Source organism: Mirounga angustirostris, unplaced genomic scaffold (assembly GCF_029215605.1).
Source record: "Mirounga angustirostris isolate CCGP_5_RB_7025 unplaced genomic scaffold, mMirAng1.0.hap1 SCAF_11, whole genome shotgun sequence".
In the NCBI taxonomy this organism is placed as follows: domain Eukaryota; kingdom Metazoa; phylum Chordata; class Mammalia; order Carnivora; family Phocidae; genus Mirounga; species Mirounga angustirostris.
This window is the reverse complement of record NW_026991719.1, coordinates 73292773-73311664: the sequence shown is the minus strand read 5'-3', so window position 1 is coordinate 73311664 and position 18892 is coordinate 73292773. Positions and strand designations below refer to the sequence as shown.

General features: G+C 36.7%; 1 protein-coding gene and 1 pseudogene across 1 annotated transcript in view; both read right to left on the bottom strand.

Annotated features, from left to right (window-relative positions):
* Window positions 1-18892, bottom strand: part of PCDH11X (protocadherin 11 X-linked) — a 583424-nt gene that overhangs the window by 533627 nt on the left and 30905 nt on the right. The gene's annotated exons all lie outside the window — the stretch shown is intronic.
* Window positions 9022-18892, bottom strand: part of LOC129045959 (NADH dehydrogenase [ubiquinone] 1 alpha subcomplex subunit 5-like) — a 40774-nt pseudogene continuing 30903 nt past the window's right edge.

Sequence of the window (18892 nt, the reverse complement as noted above, 5' to 3'; positions counted from 1 at the left end):
AAAAGATAGTGAAGTGAACAAGGGGAACACTTCCCCAAAACCACTGGTTAAGAAAATGAGAAGGGCTGAAATTCCTGAGTTTTTGCAACCAGTGGGGGCTCAAAGCATGGAGTTTTAGAGATTAGCAGGCTTGGCTGGGATAGAGCCCTGAGGGTGCTGCTCTACTCCTAGAAAGAAAACAAGCAAGCAACCCCAGGACAGACACCATGATCTGAGGATTGCCTAAGGCACATGGGAAGAGACTGCTCTTCTTGGAGTACATCTGTGAAAAGTGGCATTTGCAGAGACACCTCTCAGGGGACAAAATAACCAGTGGACACCATTTCCCTTCCCTGCCCTTAAGCATAGGCACTGAGAACCTTGCTAAGGGAGGCTAACCAGGACACTGGCTGCCTAGTCTGCTTTGCTCTGAATCCCATGCCTCTGTGCTCTGACAAAACTGCCCTTCCTGGTCAAACATGCGTTTGTCCCAGCACAGCAACCCCCCCCCCCCCCCCCCGGAAAAGCACAGACCACAGCCACAGTACAATCTTAAAGTTTGGAGTTTTAAAAGTCAGTAGGCTTGGCTGGGATAAGGCACAAAATGCACTGTGCTGCTCCAGGCAGGCAAGTAACCCAGAGACAGACAGCGTGAAAACAGTGATCTGAAAACTTCCTGGGACACAAAAGAGGAAATTATTTATTCTTCTGGGAGTGCTTCCCTGAGAGCAAAAATGAAGAACCTTCTCCTGGGACAAAGGAGTTGGCTGGCACCATTTCCCTCCCCAACCACTCAGCAAAATCCAACTTCAGTAAACAGCACAGCAACATTGCCGGCTGCTTAATCTGCTTACATCAGTTCCCACCCCCCTGTGCTCTGCTATTACTACTTTACTTGGATAAGTGTGCCTAAGGACAAGCATAGCAGACCCCTTCCCCAAAAGACCAGCAGAAAGGTCCACATGCACCACAACCACCGACCAGAGTTCAGCAAGGCATCAATTCTAGTGGCAGTAGCATCAGGTCTCATTTAAAAAGCAGAAAAAGAGCACACTTAGTTAAAATTCACCACACTTTGGCCAAGGTCCCAACACTGCCCACTACAGGCAAGGAAAGCCTCTGCAGACAACTGACCTGAGGGATAGAGCAGCTAAAACACAGCAGCAGAGTGCACACAGCACACACCAGAAACACTCCCTGAAGCCCCAGTCTCTGGACACTCTACGACTTCTTCTTCATAAAGCCATTACTCTCAGGAGCTTTGGCTTTTCTAACACAGAGAAGGAGGCAAAGATGTAGACAAATGCCAAGAGAGAGGAATCCCTCCCCCCCCACAAAAGAAGGAGATAAAGTCACAAAAGAGAGAAAGAAAAAATGATGGATCTTGAGAGTAGACTTAGGGAAATCAGTGATTCCATCAGACATAATAACATTTGTATCACAGGAGTCCCAGAATAAGAGAAAGAGAAAAGGGTGCAGAAGGTTCAAATGAGGAAATAATAGTTGAAAACTTCCCTAATCTGGGGAAGGAAACAGACATCCTCTAGGAGGCACAGAGTAGTCCCATCAAAATCAGGCCAATATAAAGACATACTGTAGTTAAATTTGGAAAATATAGTGATAAAGAAAAAAATCCTAACTACAGTAAGACAAAAGAAGTCCCTAACTTACAAGGGAAGACCCATAAATTTAACAGCAGATCTCTCCACATAAAGTGGGCAGCCCAGAAGAGAGTGGCATGATATATTCAATGTGCAACATGGGAAAAATCTGCAGCAAGATTACTGTAACCATCAAGACTATTATTCAGAACAGAAAGAGAGATAGAGTTTCCCAGACAAACAAAAACTAAAGCAGTTCATGACCACTAAACCAGCCCTGCAAGAAATATTAAAGGGGACCTTTTGAGTGGGAAGGAGTGACCAAAAGCTACAAAGACTAGAAAGGAACAGAAAGCCTCCAAAACCAATGACAAAACAAATAATAAAATGGCACTAACTACATATCTATCAATTACTATGAATATAAATGGACTAAAGGCTCCAATCAAAAGATATAGGGTGTCAGAATGGATAAAAGACAAGACCCATCTATATGCTACCTACAAAAAATCATTTTAGAGCTGAAGACACCTCCAAATTGAAAGTGAAGGGATGAAAAACCATCCATCATGCTAATGGACATCAAAAGAAAGCCAGAGTAGCCATAATTATATCAGACAAACTAGATCTTAAGTCAAAGATTGTAACAAGAGATGAAGAAGGACACTATATCATAATAAAGAGGACTATAGAACAAGAAGATCTAACAATTGTAAATATGTATGCTCCCAACAAGGGAACAGACAAATATATAAAACAATTAATAACAAACATAAAAGAATTCATTTATAATAATACAATAGTAACAGAGGACTTTAACACCCCACTTATATCAATGGACAGATCATCTAAGCAGAAAATCAACAAGGAAACAATAGCTTTGAATAAGACAATATACCAAGTGGACTTAACAGATATGTTCAGAACATTTCATCCTAAAGCAACAGAATACACATTCTTCTCAAGTGCACGTGGGACATTCTCCAAAATAGATCACATACTAGGTCACAAATCAAGTCTTAAGAAGTATAAAGAGATTTAGATCATACCAGGCATATTTTTAGACCACAATGCAAAATGCCACAACAGTTTTCACAGAGTTAAAACAAACAATCCCCAAAATTATATGAAAGCACAAAAGACCCCAAATAGACAAATCAATCTTGAAAAGGAAAAGCAAAGCTGGAGGCATCACAATTCTGGACTTCAAGTTATATTACAAAGCCGTAGTGTTTGGGCACCTGGGTGGCTCAGTTGGCTAAGTGTCTGCCTTCAGCTCAGGTCATGATCCCAGGGTCCTGGGCTGGTGTCCCACATCAGGCTCCCTGCTCAGTGGGAAGTCTACTTCTTCCTCCACCTCTCCTCCCACCTCAATCTCTCTCACTCTCTCTCTCTCAAATAAATAAATAAAATCTTAAAAAAAAGTTGTAGTGATCAAGACAGTATGGGTTATGGTACTGGCAGAAAAACAGACACACAGAACAATGGAACAGAATAGAAAACCCAGAAATGGACACACAACTGTATGGTTAACTACTCTTTGACAAAGCAAGAAAGAATATGCAATAGAAAAAAGTCTGTCAACAAATGGTGTTGGGAACCCTGGACAGCAACATGCAAAAGAATGAAACTGGACCACTTTCTTACTCCATACAAAAAATAAATTCAAAATGTATAAAAGACCTAAATGTGAGACAGGGAACCATCAAAATCCTAAAGGAAAATATAAGCAATAACCTCTTTGACATCAACTGTAGCAATATCTTACTAGATATGTCTCTGGAGGTAAGGGAAACTAAAACAAAAATAAAATATTGGAACTTGATCAGAATAAAAAGCTTCGGCATAGCAAAGGAAACAATCAACAAAACTAAAAGGCAATCTTTGGAATGGGAAAAGATATTTGTAAATGACATATATGATAAAGAGTAGTATCAAAAATATATAAAGAACTTATAAAAATTAACACCCCCCAAAATAAATAATCCAGATAAAATGTGGGCAGAAGACATGAATAGACATTTTTCCAAAGAAGACATACAGATGGCTAACAGACACATGAAAGGATGTTCAACATGACACTTCATCAAGGACATACAATTCAAAACTACAATGACATAGCACTTCCTACCAGTCAGAATGGCTAAAATGAACAACACAAGAAATAACAGGTATTAGCAAGGATGCGGAGACAGGGGAAGCATTTTACATTGTTGGTGGGAATGCAAACTGGTGCAACCACTCTGGAAAACAGTATGGAGGTTCTTCAAAAAGTTAAAAATAGAACTGCTGTGTAATCCAGCCATACACTACTAGATTTTTACCAAAGGATACAAAAATAGTGATTTGAAGGGATACATGCACCCCAAAGTTTATAGCACCATTATCAACAATAGTCAAATTATGGAAAGAGCCTAGTGTCATTCAACTGTTGAATGGATAAAGAAGTGATATATATACAATGGAATGTTACTCAGCCATAAAAGGAATGAAAACTTACCATTTACAAGGACTTAGTTGGAGCTAGAGAACATTATGCTAAATGAAATAATTTAGTTAGAGAAAGACAAATACCATATGATTTCACTCATATATGGAATTTAAATAAACAAAGCAGATGAACATAAGGGAAAAGAAAAAGGAGAGGTAAACCAGTAAACACACTCTTAAATAGAGAACAAACTGGAGGGGAGATGGGCTGGGGGATCTGTTAAATAGTTGATGGGTATTAAGGAGAGCACTTGTGATGAGCACTTGTTGTATGTAAGTGATGAATGACTAAATTCTACACCTGAAACTAATATTACACTTTATGTTAACTAACTGGAATTTAAACAAAAACTTGGGAAAAATTGAGAAGTGTTTGTAAGGAATGCATGGAAGCATATCTATATAGCCCTGTGCTTAACTCTTTGAACTTACACTGTGTATAAAACGTCTTTCAAGTACTAAATTCTTTCATTATAAGATAAGATTTTGTAAATGTAGTGGTAGAAGCAAATGGACACAGCTGTATGTTTAAGTCACTGAAAATAAACCATGTATATTTCAAACTTTTCTTGTTTCTTGAGAAAGGCCTGTATTGCAATGTATTTACTTCTTAGGACCACCTTTACTGCATCCCAAAAGTTCTGAACTGTCCTATTTTCATTTTCATTTGCTTCCATGTATATTTTTAATTCTTCTTAATTTCCTGGTTGACCTATTCATTCTTTAGTAGGATGTCTTTAACATCCATGTATTTGTGGTCCTTCCAAATTTTTTCTTGTAGTTAACTTCAAGTATTAAAGCATTGTGGTATGAAAATATGCATGGTATAACCTTTCACCAAAAGGAGCTGGAAAAAAAAAAAACCCAGCAAATAAAGACTATATTCAGCAGGAGAAGAGAAATAATAAAGATTAGAGCAGAAATCAATGATATAGAAATAAAAAAAAAAAAACACAGAACAGGTCAATGAAACTAGGAGCTGGTTCTTTAAAGAATTAATAAGATTGATAAACCCCTAGCCAGACTTATCAAAAAGAAAAGAGAAATGACCAAATAAATAAAATCATGAAAGGTCATGACCAACACAAAAGAAATACAATTACAAGAGAATATTATGAGCAAGTATATGCCAATGAATTAGACAATCTGGAAGAAATGGATGCATTCTTAGAAACATATAAACTATCGAACTCGAAACAGGAAGAAATAGAAAACCTGAACAGACCTATAATCAGGAAAGAAATTGAATCAGTAATCAAAAGTCTCCCAACAAACAAGACTCCATGTCTTATCAAATAAAGGGATAGTATCCTAAATCTCTAAAAACTTATCAAACTCAACACCCCCCCCAAAAAAAAAACAAAAAAAAATCCAGTCAAGAAATGGGCAGAAGACATGAACAGACATTTCTCTGAGAAGACATACAAGTGGCCAACAGACACATGAAAAAAATACCCCACATCACTCATCATCAGGGAAATACAAATCAACACCACAATGAGATACCACCTCAAACCAGTCAGAATGGCTAAAATTAACAACTCAAGAAACAACAGATATTGGCGAGAGTGCGGAGAAAGGGGAATTCTCTTAAACTGGGATTCCCGCCCTGAGGAGAGGGAAAGATAACTATATGTACTAGTTGGACTGTGACCCCAGCAGTGGGCTGCTGGTAGACAGCTGGTCTGATTGCAGGCCCCACCTACCAAAAAAATAAAAAGCTTCAGAGGGGACAACACAGGGAAAGTGTCTTGCAGTTTGATGCTACTCTATCTCTGGCAAATACCTGGTATGACTCAGTTCAAGCCCAAGGTTGCCCCAGACTGGTCATTAACACTAGAGGGACTAAAAACTGCCTACAGCAGGTGAAGAGATCCACTGCAGATGATAAGACTTAAGGAAAAATCACCTCAGCTGCAAGAGCAGAGCGAATGCAACACACATAAGTGACACCCGTAAAGTGCCAGGTTCTGGTAAACAGGGGACACTGCACTGCAGGTCATTACATGATCTCTTCATCTAAAGATGAATGGATAAAGAAGATGTGGTATATGTATACAATGGAATATTATTCAGGCATAAAATAGAATGACATTTGCAACAGCATGTGTGAACCTAAAGTGTATAATGCTAAGATAAATATGTCAGTCAGGTAAGACAAATATCATATGATCTCACTCATATGTGGAATTTAAACAAAACAAACAAGCAAAGGAAAAAGAAAAAGAGGGAGAAAGCAAGAAACAGACTCTTAAGTATGGAGAACAAACTGATGGTTACCAGAGGAGTGTGGGTGGGGGGGAATGCACAGAATACATGATGGGGATTAAAGAGTACACTCATCATGATGAAATATAATAAAATAAAACAAAATGATAAAAAAGAAATAAAATAACATAATAGCACAAAAGAAATAATCAACAAAATGAAAAGAAAACCTATGGAATGGGAAAAGAAATTGCAAACCATATATCTGACAATGGGTTAATATCCAAAATATATAAAGAACTCATACAACTCAAAAGCAGAATAAATAAATAATCCAATTGAAAATGGGAAAGACCCTGAATAGACATTTTAACAATGAAGATGTACTCATTGCCAACAGGTGCTTGAAAAAATGCTCAAGGTCATTCACTAATCACTAAGGAAATGCCAATCAAAACTGCAATGAGCTAAAACCTCACACCTATCAGAATGGCTTTCATCCAAAGACAAGAGATAACAAATGCTGGCAAGGATGTGGAGAAAAGGAAACCCTTGGCACTACTGCTAGGATTGTAAATAGTTATAGCCACTGTCTATAGATATCACTGAAGAGATATCTGCATCTGCATGTTTATAGCAGCATTATTTACTATAGCCAAAACATAGAAAAACCTAAGTGTTTATCAACAGATGAATGTACAAAGTTGTGATATATATATTCATTTTATATTTATATATACATAATTATATTTATAAATTATATTTAAAAATATATATTCAGTATGTTAATTATCCTTGAATTTAAAAATAAAATACATTCACTTGAATCACAACCCTAAAAAAGAAAGAAAATTCTTCAGTTTACTACTTAAAAATAATCTGAAGGTCAATTTATTTTATATTGGATTTTTTTAATATGATATAACTGTCAGGGCCATTTAAATTTGGGAGAGTTGTGATATACTTCGATATTTCCACTATTCCCTGTTGTAGAAATCAATTTAGATGACAAAGATCTTGTGGAAACAGTGCACAGAACTTCATTATTCTTTTTATTGACATAAATTTGTATATAACATTACATAAGTTTCAGGTGTACAACATTATAATTTAATATTTGCATACATTGCAAAGTGATCACCACCATAAGTCTAGTTACCATCCCTCATCAAGCAGTTGAACTTATTCACCCATTTTGCTGACTCCCCAACCCCCTTCCCTTCTGTAACCACCAATCTGCTCTCTATATCTTTGAACTTGTTTTTATTTTGTTTTGTTCATTTGTTTTGTTTTTTTAGATTCCACATATAAGTGAAATCATACTATATTTGTTTTTCTTGTTTGAATTACTTCACCAAGCTTAATACACTCAAGGTTAATTCATGTTTTTGCAAATAGCAAGATTTCTTTCTTTTTTTAATGATTGATTTATTGATTGATTTGAGAGAGATCATGAGCAGGAGGGGCGGAGGGATAGGGAGAGAGAATCTCAAGCAGATTCCATGCTGAACACAGAGCCTGATGCAGGGCTCCATCTGAGGACCATAAGATCATGATCTGAGCCAAAACCCAGGGTCCAACACTTAACCAACTGTGCCACCCAGGCACCCCAATTTCCTTCTATTTTTATGGCTGAGTAGTATTCCATTGTGTGTGTGTGCATGTGTGTGTATGTGTGTGTCTTGTGTATCATATCTTTATCCATTCATCCATTGAGAGACACTTAGGTTGTTTCTATATCTTGGTTATTGTAAACAATGCCGCAATGAACATAGGAATGTATATATCTTTTTGAATTAGTATTTTTATATAAGTTTTTTGGATAAATAGTAATGGAAGAGCTTGCTCATATGGTAATTCTATTTTTAATTTTTAGATGTATCTACATACCATTTTCTATAGTGGCTGCACCACTTTACATTCCCACCAACAATGTCTGAGGATTTCCTTTTCTTCACATCTTTTCCAACACTTCCTATTTTTTGTCTTTTTGATAGTAACCCTTCTAATAGGTGTGATGTGATAACTCTTTGTGGTTTTGATTTGCATTTCTCTGGTAACTAGTGATATTGAGCATGGTTTTGTATGACTGTTGGTCATCTGTATGTCTGCTTTAAAAACAAAACAAAACATATCTAGATCTTTTGCCCATTTTTAAAATTTGGTTGTTTTTTTCTGTTTTTTTTTTTCATTTAATATTTATTTACCATTCAATTTACAGCTCTGTAAGGGGAGAAATATATCAGAAAAAAATATAATTTTCTCTTTCTGAAAATTCTGAATGATTCTACTTTGCCACAAAGGATAGCAAAAGACACAAAAACATATGTGTACAAGCACACACAAAAGTACTATCTTTGAAGTTAAAAAATACTAAATTTAAGTATTTAGAAATGATAGGGTCTAGGGTGAAAGGGTGAGGACACGTGAAAAGTAATTTATGCCAACTGCTTCTTTCCTTGAATTAGTACTTATCTTGGGTTTGATACCCAACTGCACTCATATTGGAAACTTAGTGAAAACTACCTAGTGATTCCACTTTGAAGTTACAACCCATGTATGAGTAAGATGTTCTGAATATAAGCCTATGAAAAACTTAGGAACTCTTGATGTCTTTCCTTTTACATAAATTCTATCTCTATCCTGATATATTTTGGGTGATCAAGAAAACTAAAGGCTAAGAACAGAAAGTTAACTTCTTTAAATGAGACAAATGGAAAAGTTTTCCAACTACCACTATGAGAAATTTTTTCTTTCAAGAAAGAAATTTTTCTTTCAAATACCAAATCAATTTCCTCAACTGTACAACTATAACTTGATGGTTTTTACTCTTACTACTTCACTTTAGTGATCTATAAATTTGTCTAAACAATAATAATTAAGTATCTTTCCTGTTTTTTTTTTCAGGATAGAAATCATTAAATGATGTGTTGAAGATACCACTATAAATACTTCACATTTGGGTTATGGTTTCTACATTGAAAATCCATAGGAATTTTTCCAATTAACTTTCAAATCTTTCCACAACCTCTCTGTAAACAAAACAAAACTAAACAAACAAACAAACAAACAAAAAACCCAACAACAACAAAATCTTTAAGATAGCTTAAATAAATGCTTTGCATATCAAAAATGGATTCACAAGTCCCTATTACCATAGTCATCAATTTTAAGAAGTGTCCTAAATATGCTCTGTATTAGTTTTCTTGATTATACCAATAATATAGAAACATTTTTAATATAACAGAACATTTAATTACATCCGTTTCCCATGAACACGCTAGTCATTCAATGATGATTATATTGGCCACTTCCATTGGTTGGCAGGAGGCTCTTCCACTAAAGGCTCCCATGGTTTCCACTGTAACATTTTTCTGGCCAGACTTAGTTCATTTTCAGCCTGAAGAATCACCTCTTCTAGTTGGCCACCCTGAAGTTGGTCTTCTAATTTCTTAACATCTGGTTCTGCTTTAACCATACAACCAGCTTCTCATCTGTAATCTGTTCTGTATACTTTCTATATGCTGCGTTTTTAGGAATTTGCTCAAGAACATCAAGAATCTTTGTGTGTAATATTCTTAGACTTTTATATGGACTCTCACATACAGCCAATCCTACAAGGCCGGTGGTCTTCTTCAGCAAACCTGCCATGACGGTGCCAACAGGATGGGGCCGCACAGCCCTCCTGTTTTTTTCTGTTTTTGAGTTGTATGATTTTTTATATATTTTGGATACATATCAGATATATGATTTGCAAATATCTTGTCCCATTAAGTAAGTTTCCTTTTCATTCTGTTGATGGTTTCCTTCACTGTGCAGAAATATTTTAGTTAGATATAGTTCCACTTGTTTGTTTATTTACTTATTTATTTATTTATTTTGCTTCCCTTGTCTTTGAAGTCATGACTGTAGACACTGTCATTCACTTCTGGCTTTTGAGCCCTTTAAGGTGTGGAGTGAAGGGCAGGGGTAACATACAGTGTCTGTGGATGTTGGGGGCTCCTTGGATTCTACTTCCTGAGACTCCATGTGCACAGTTGCTGAGGTGGATCCTCAAACAAACTCCAATGGCTGCACGAAGCCTGCATACTTCTCTCCCAATCCAAATGTGATTTGGTTTTTCCATTCCTTGGAACCCCAAATTATCTGGGACTAGGGTCACAACTGCTAGCCAGGGGTTGCTCAGCCACCACCCCAGAAATCTCCATTTGAGGTACCTCTTCTGAGCCACTGAAAATGAGTGGGAATCTAGGAGATTGCCAGTTCCTTGAGATATTTAGTCACTTCCACTGAAGGAGAAGGGAGGGTCATAATTAGCCACTTCCTAGCAGCACTGGAACTCCTAAACCAGCCACTTCTCCCAGAGATCCCAAACTAGCTACTCTCCTCCCCGGATCCTTAGACCAACCACCTTTCATGAGACCCACAAACCAGCCTCCTCTCCTAGTTGTTGTATTAATAATTTGTTTCTTCATGATTCAATCTTATTGTATGTTTCTACAAATTTATCCATTTCTTCTAGGTTGTTCAATTTGTAGGCATATAATTGTAGTATACTCTTTATTTGTATTTCTGTGGTATCAGTTGTAGCTTCTCTTTTCTGATTTTATTTATCTGAGATCTCACTATTGTGGTTTTTTGTTTTTTGTTTTTGGTGAGTCTAGCTAAAGGTTTGTGAGTTTTATCTTTTTGAAGAACCAGCTCTTAGTTTCATTGATCCTTTCTATTGTCTTTGTAGTCTCTATCTTTATTTTCACTCTGATCCTTATTATTTCCTTCCTTTAATTAACTTGGGCCTTCATTTGTTCTTCTTTTTCTATTTCCTTTAGGTGTACAGTTAGACTATTTAAGATTTTTCTTGTTTCTTGAGGTAGATTTGTATCACTAGAAACTTCTCTTTTTTTAAGGATTTTATTTATTTATTTGAGAGAGAGAGACAGAGAGACAGCACAAGCAAGGAGGGAGGGGCAGAGGGAGAGGGACAAGCAGACTCCCTGCTGAGCAGGGAGCCCAATGCAGGGCTGGATCCCAGGACCAGGATCATGACCTGAGCAGAAGGCAGACCCTTAACCAACTGAGCCACCCAGGTGCCCTGAAACTTCTCTCTTAAAACTGTTTTTTGATGCATCCCGTAGATTTTGGACTCTTGTGTTTTTATTTTCATTTGTCTCCAGATATGTTTTGACTTCTTTTTTTTAATTTTTTATTGTCTCATTGGTTGTTCAGTAGTATGTTGTTTAGTCTCCTCATATTTGTGATTTTTCCAGTTTTCTTCTTTTTTTTTCCCCCAGTTTTCTTCTTGAAATTGATTTCTAATTTCATACCATTTTGGTCAGAAAACTTGCTTGATGTGATTTCAATCTTATTAAATTTATTGATAATTTTTTGCTGCCCTTACATGGTCTATCCTGGAGAATATTCCATATGCACTATAGAAGAATATGTATTTTGCTGTTTTGGATGGAATATTCTGTTTATATCTCTTAAGTCCATCTGGTCTACTGTATCATTTGAGGCAGATGCTTATTGATTTTCTGTCTGGATGGTCTATCCATTGATGTAAGTGGGGTACTATGTAGTTACCTACTATTATTTTATTGCTGTCAATTTCTCCCTTTAATTCTGTTAATATTTGCTATACATATTTTAGTGATCCTATTATGGGTGCAGCAATATTTACATATGTATATCTTCTTATTGGATTGACCCCTTTATCATTACATAATTCCCTTCTTTGTCTTTCATTATAGTCATTTTTTTAGAGAGGGAGACAGAGAGGGGGAGGAGGCAGAGAGAGAATCTTAAGCAGGCTACATGCCCAGCACAGAGTCTCGTGGGTTTCAGGCTCACAACCTTAAGATCATGACCTGAGCCAAATCAAGGATAAGATGCTTAACCAACTGAGCCACCCAAGCACCCCATAGTCATTGTTTTAAAGTGTATTTTATCTGATATAAGTATGGCTACACCAGCTTTCTTCTCATTTCCATTTGCGTGGAGTATGTTTTTCCATCCTTTCATTTTCAGACTGTGTGTCCTTACATCTAAAATGAACTTCTTGTTGACAACATAAAGATGGGTCTTTTTTTTTTTTTTTTAATTCAGCCACTCTATGTGTTTTAAGTAGAGAATTTAGTTCACTTGCATTTAAATTGATTATTTATAGGTATGTACTTATTGCACTGTACTTACTGTTTTCTGGCTGTTTTTGTAGTTCCTCTCTATTACTGTCTTCTTCTCTTGTTCCCTTCCCTTATGGTTCGGTGATTTTCTTTAGTGTTATGTTTAGATTCTTTTCTCATTGTAATTTGTGCAAAGCTTTGCTCTGTGGTTACTATGATGTTCACATACATCATAGTATATATAATAGTCTACTTTAAGTTGATAACATCTTAAGCTTGAATGCATTCTAAACACTACATTTTACTGCCCCCCCATGTTCTTTTTTTGATGTTATATTTTACATCTTTTTATTTCATTTATCCCTTAACTAATTATGACAGTTTTGGTTAATTTTACCATTTTTGTCTTTTAACCTTCATATTAACTTTACAAGTAGTCAATCCAGTACCTTTCCTGTATATTTTCATTTATCAATGAGATTTTTACTTTCATATGTTTTCTAGTCACTAGTTACCGCCTTTCTTTTAAGCTTAAAGAAGTCCTTTTAACATCTTTGGTAAGGTTGGTTTAGTTGTGATAAACTCCTTTAGTTTTTCTTGTCTGGAAAACTCTATCTCTTCTTCAATTTTGATTGTAACCTTGCCAGGTGGTTGGAAGTTTTTTTTCTTTTTTTTTTTTCCTTTCAGCAAGTTTAATATATCATGCCAGTCACTTCTGGTTTGCAAAGTTTATACTGAAAATCTGCTGTTTGTTTTTTGGGGGTTCTCTTGTATGTAAATAGCCATCTTTCTTTTGTTGCTGTTAAGATTCTCTCTTTAACTTTTAACATTTTAATTATAATGTGTCTTGGTGTGGATTTTTTTTTTTTTTTTTTTTTTTTGGTGTGGATCTTTTTGGGTTCATCTTATTTGGAATTCTCTTTGCTTCTGGGGGCTACATATCTGTTTCATTTCCCAGGTTAGGGAAGTTTCTATTCATTATTTCTTTAAGTTTTCTACCCCTTTATTCTTCTGTGACCCCTATAATGTGGATGTTATCTCACTTGATGAGGTCTCATAGGTCCCTTAAGATATCTTCACTTTTTTTCATTGTCCTTTTCATTTTGCTGCTCTGATTGCTTTCTACTGCCCTGTCTTCCAGGTCACTGATCCATTATTTTACTTTGTCTAGTCTGCTGTTGAACCCCTCTGGTGTATTTTTCAGTTGTTATTGTATTCTTCAGCTCTATAATTTTTGGTTGATGCTTTCTTATATTTTCTTTCTCTTTTTTAAAGTTCTCACTGAGTTCATCCATTTTTTTTTTCCTGAGTTTGGTGAGCATTGTTAATTACCACAACTTTGAACTCTTTATTAGGTAGATTACTTACCTATTTTATTAAGGTATTTTTCTGAAGTTTCATCTTGTTCTTTTATTTGAAATATATTCCTCTGTCTCCTCATTTTGCTTGACTATCTGTGTTCCTGTGTATTAGGCAAAACAGTTACCTCTCCCAGTCTTGAATGAATGGCCTTGTATAGGAGGTGAAACTTGCTCTAGCTTATGGTTGTTTCCCAGACCTTTGTGATTGTCTAGTAGCCTGATTTGTTTTTGATAGGTCCCAGTTGTTGAGGGTGTGCCAAAACCTGCCAGCATTTCAAAGGGAGAGATATCAGTGCCTAGTTTCAGGCTAATTGTAAGACAGATTTTTTAAGCAGCAGCTTTTAAGATATGTAAATGTATGCATTCCAGGGGGTCTGCAATCATAAACCCTACTGACTTCTCTACCAGGGGATTTGAAGGTGTCTCTAAGTGACAGTTGCAAAAATTGTGGCTTTAGATGTGTATATAAACTCTTTTCAGTGACTTGTGATGAGGCCAAGGGAAGGCTCTAATGTGGTGTCTCCCGGACCATGTCATGTTCACTGGGTGTGCCTCTGTATCCTCTGAGTATGTTACAAATCTGAAACTTGTCCTTCAGGACTAAGCTCCAGGACAAGAAAATAGGCCTTTTTCATAGAAAGACTAAGGGTGTGTTTCAATCTACTGTCTGTACGGTGCCGTGGGGGGTGGTAGCCTGCCAAAGACTGTTTCTTCAATTGATTCAGACCCATAGAACACAGAAATACATTCTCCTCTGGTCACTAGTCAGGACCTAAAAAGGCATCCCCTGTGTGGGCTTTGCAAACCCATAGGCTGGGGCAGGACATGCATCTGCATTATGCAGGGCCTGGGCACTCAGCCAATCTGGCTGAAGCAGTGTGGGGGGTAGGGTATTCAGTAACCTGGTTATGTTGTGTAAGGATGAGGTGCTTAGTTATCCTGACTGAGGTGGGGAAGTCCTCAGCCATGGCACATGGGGGTGGGGTGTTTGGCTGGCCTAGCTGTGGTGAAACAAGTTATAGTTATGGCATGCAGGAGATGGGCAATCAACCTACACAGCCACAGAGCTTCATTCTTATAAATTTCAATGACTGTTCACCTTTCCATGTGATGATAACAACCACATTCCAACCATCCTGATGGAAATCTCTACAGATAGAGTTGTGGTCTACAGATTATTATGATTCTAAAACATACAACATTTCTAAAAACATTGTCAACAGTTGTCATTAGCTTACTTTAAATTTTCTCATTCTTTTTGTAAACCCCAGTTTAGGATCCAGTGTAATTCAAGATAATAGCATGTATATAATGAACCTCAGGTCTTCCTGCACAGGAAAAAGGATTGCTTTCCCAGTTTTCCTCAAATAATAATTTGGTGCAGTTAAACTAAAGATTAAAAATAGGGAATAATATCCTAAGGGATGTAGCTGGCATATTTAAATCTTTAAGCAAATTATGAAAGGCATTATAAAATTTATTCACTGGGAAGGAAGAAGGGGTCCAGTTTTTATTAGAACCTTTTGCTCTTTTAAAAACCAGTTTAGTGAATAAAGTTTTGGAATATGGTATCAGAATATTGCCAGAGGAAACTCTTCTATCTTGAAATCTAATGGTGTTTATCAAAAAACTATCAGTTGAGGACATTTAGACAGGAATATAAAGGAATATTTGATGTTTTAAAGATATATATATATATATATATATCACTAAACTCAGAATTTTAACTTATATAAAATACTGTTTACTAAGGTATATTGATATGTCTAAAAAATTGCCCATCTTACTTGATGAGGAGTTCTGTAGATTTTCCTTCTTCATTTACTTTATTTTTGTTTGAATTGTATTAAAAGTTGAAGTTGTACAACTGAAAAAATGGCACAAAATTATTACTATTGTCAAACGTTAAAGAAAAACAATACACATCAAAGTTAAAGGTCCAATGCAGTTTTTTTCCACCAGTAAAAACAAATCATCCACAGTGTATATAATTATTTCTCAGTCATTTTTTTAATGCCCAAACAAGTTAAGTTTACATTAGTTAGGAGCGTGTTTGTTTGTTATATGTACAAATAAGATACAGGTAGATGTTTAAAATGTATATTAAATAGCTTAAGTAGAAAGAATACCAATATATCAGCAAATATATTATCAACATATAATATCAAATTTAATATTAATTTTTGTTTTAGGAATAAGGGAGCTAATTCTTTTATTACACATGTGTAACCCCTTACAAAAGTCATATAACACACATGGAAGAAATGAAAAATGCAGCAAAAAATACCTGCTACACATATGTATCTGTCATATTCCAAATCTTTTATCATCCCTGATTTTCAAAGAAATACCATTTGATATCTCCAAGGTTTACAGCTATCAACACATATCTCTATGTCACATATATTTTGGATTTTGTTAGATATTAACAACTAGAGGACATGGTAACAACTGCCTACAAAAAGTATTGTACATTTCAACTGAAGCACTCATAAGTGTTGTAAGGGCACATGTTCATCTATTATATAAATAAAAAATATATATTTTTGAGTTAATCAATGCATTAAGGGATCTATACACTTTATGACTCATTGAGGGTGATGCACTGAAATAGTCTACACAGCTGACTTTATGAGGTTTAATTCTCAATTCGGAAGCTAACAGTAATAACTCTATCATATAAACTAAATTAGCATAAATGCTCATGGTAGCAACACTAATATCAATGTGACAGTGATGCATACAGGACTACTAAAAGTCAAGAAAGAGTGAGGCTGAAGAAAGTAAAGAGAAACCTATAGCACCTTAAGCAATATCCATACTTTCCAAAGGCAAATACTAATTTGCTGCTTAATCTATATATCAGGTCATGAATAGTAAAGAATCTACATAATACACCAGTTCTGTCTCAAAATATTTTACTTGTTGGGAGAAAATGTTCACAATTAATAAGATGGAAATGCTGGGTTATTATAGCCAGTAATGGTAGGGAGACTTTCATAACTTTGCCCTAGGCACTACTATGACTGCCAGTAAAAAAAAAAAAAAAAAAAAAAAAAGCAATTGAGTTTCTCCGAATCACTATCATTTACTATAATACTTAACCAAAATTTTGCCTTAATTTGACTGTTGAACAGAACTATCTATAATAATCTGTAAAACCTTAGAAACCCATTCTATTATTCAAAGAAAAACAGTAGACTATTAAAGTTTCTGTTATTAGTCCCTTGGGAGGTTAACACAAAGATGACACAGATATTTCTGGATTATATTTGTTAAAAATTTTAAAAATATTTAGATAATGTAGAGGTCATATTATTTATTTTGGATAAATTGTAGAGAATCCCCTTTGTGTACTCTACAACATTGTGTCCAATAAATAGGCACAATTCATGAACTACTTTAGAACAATAAAAACTAGTGACCTCAGAGACAATCTGATTCTCTGTGAATCAGATAGTGAATGACAAGAGTATGCATATGAGATTTTGTCAAGGCCAACTGATTAAGTCATGATAAGTAAATAAAGATAAGAAGAAAATGATTATATAGCATACATATGCTATATAGTTTACATAGAGATAAAGAGTTGAACAAGATAGTCTAGTGAAAAGGGTGAACAAGAGTCTTTAGTGGAAAATACAAGCTATACTAGAGCTAGCCCTGGGGGAAGATGGCAGAGTATGAGGACTCTAGGCTCACCTTATCCCACTGATACAACTAGATAATACAGCCATGTAAATAAGCCAGAAAACAACCTGAAGATTGCACAATTAAATGTAGAGAAGAGGCCACATTGAAAAGGGTAAGAAGGACAGAGATGTGGTCAGGAACTAAATGGACTAGTGGGGCTTTCCATAGGAAGGAGGGATGCTGTGGGCACAAAGGTGGGAGAGAAACAGACTATCACACCAGGGACCCCACATGGGACAGAAAAATTCCCATAACATTTGGCTTTGAAAATCAGAGGAGCCAAATTCATTGAGTTCTTACAACCAGCATGACTTAAAACCTGGGATTAAAAAAAAAAAAAAAAGATCCTCAGGCTTAGCTCTAGAAGAGTTAGGAGGGTGAGAGGAAACTGAGTCCTTGCACTTAAAGAGACAGCACAACAAACAGCCTTGGAGGTACAGCATAGAAGCAGTAGTTTAAAAGGTGCCTGGGGCATATAGGAGGGAGATTTTGTACTAGTCTCAGAGCATGTCCTGGAGGGACAGAAATCACTGGGGAACTCCTCCAGAATCAGAGGAACTAGCAGGCAGCATTTTATTCCACTGCCCCCAGTATAAACACAGGACCACCTGTGGGACTCGCTACCTAACTTGTTAGCGCTGCTGCCCTTCCTCCCCCCCCCCCAACTCAGTGCTTCTGCCAATCCACCACAGCAGACAGCCTGCCTTAGTCTGGGTGCTGCTGGGCCCCTCCTACAGAGGACTGGGGGCATGCAAAGCTTGTTAGCACTGCTACCCCACTGCCCTGCCCTGCCCCCTGGTGCTGTGCTTCCACAGAGTTGGATGAGCCACTTCAGTCCTGGCACTGCAGAGCCCCTCCCACAGAGGACCAGAGCCATGAAAAACTTGCTAGCACCACTTCAACACTGCTCACCACACCCCATACTGTGCTTTCTTTGATCTGCCCTTTCCAGTACACTCTTGTCCAGAGCCCATATAGGGCATTACTGCAGGCTGGGCAATATGCAAGCAGCCCCTACAGTGGTCAGCACCACTCCAAAGTGACTGCTGCCATATAGAGGGGGAAAGATAACCACACACACCTGTCAGAGGCCACAGCAGTGGGCTGGAGGCAGACAAGTGGCCTGACTGAAGGCTCTGTCCACCAATTAAAGCTTCTCAGGGGACAACACAGGGACCACATCTTGTAGTTTGGTGCTGCAGTGTCTCTGGCAAACTCCTGGTCTGACTCAATTCAAGCCCAAGTCATCCCCAGACTGACTCACTAACACTACGGGGACCAAACACTGCTCACAACAGGCCAAAAAAAAAAAAAAAAAGCCATTGCAGATGACTTAACTAACTGAAGGAAAGAGTGGCTGAGCCACAGTAACAGGGCACAAACATCGCACATAGGAGAAACTCATGAAGTGCCAGGTTCTGGTGAACAGGGGACACTG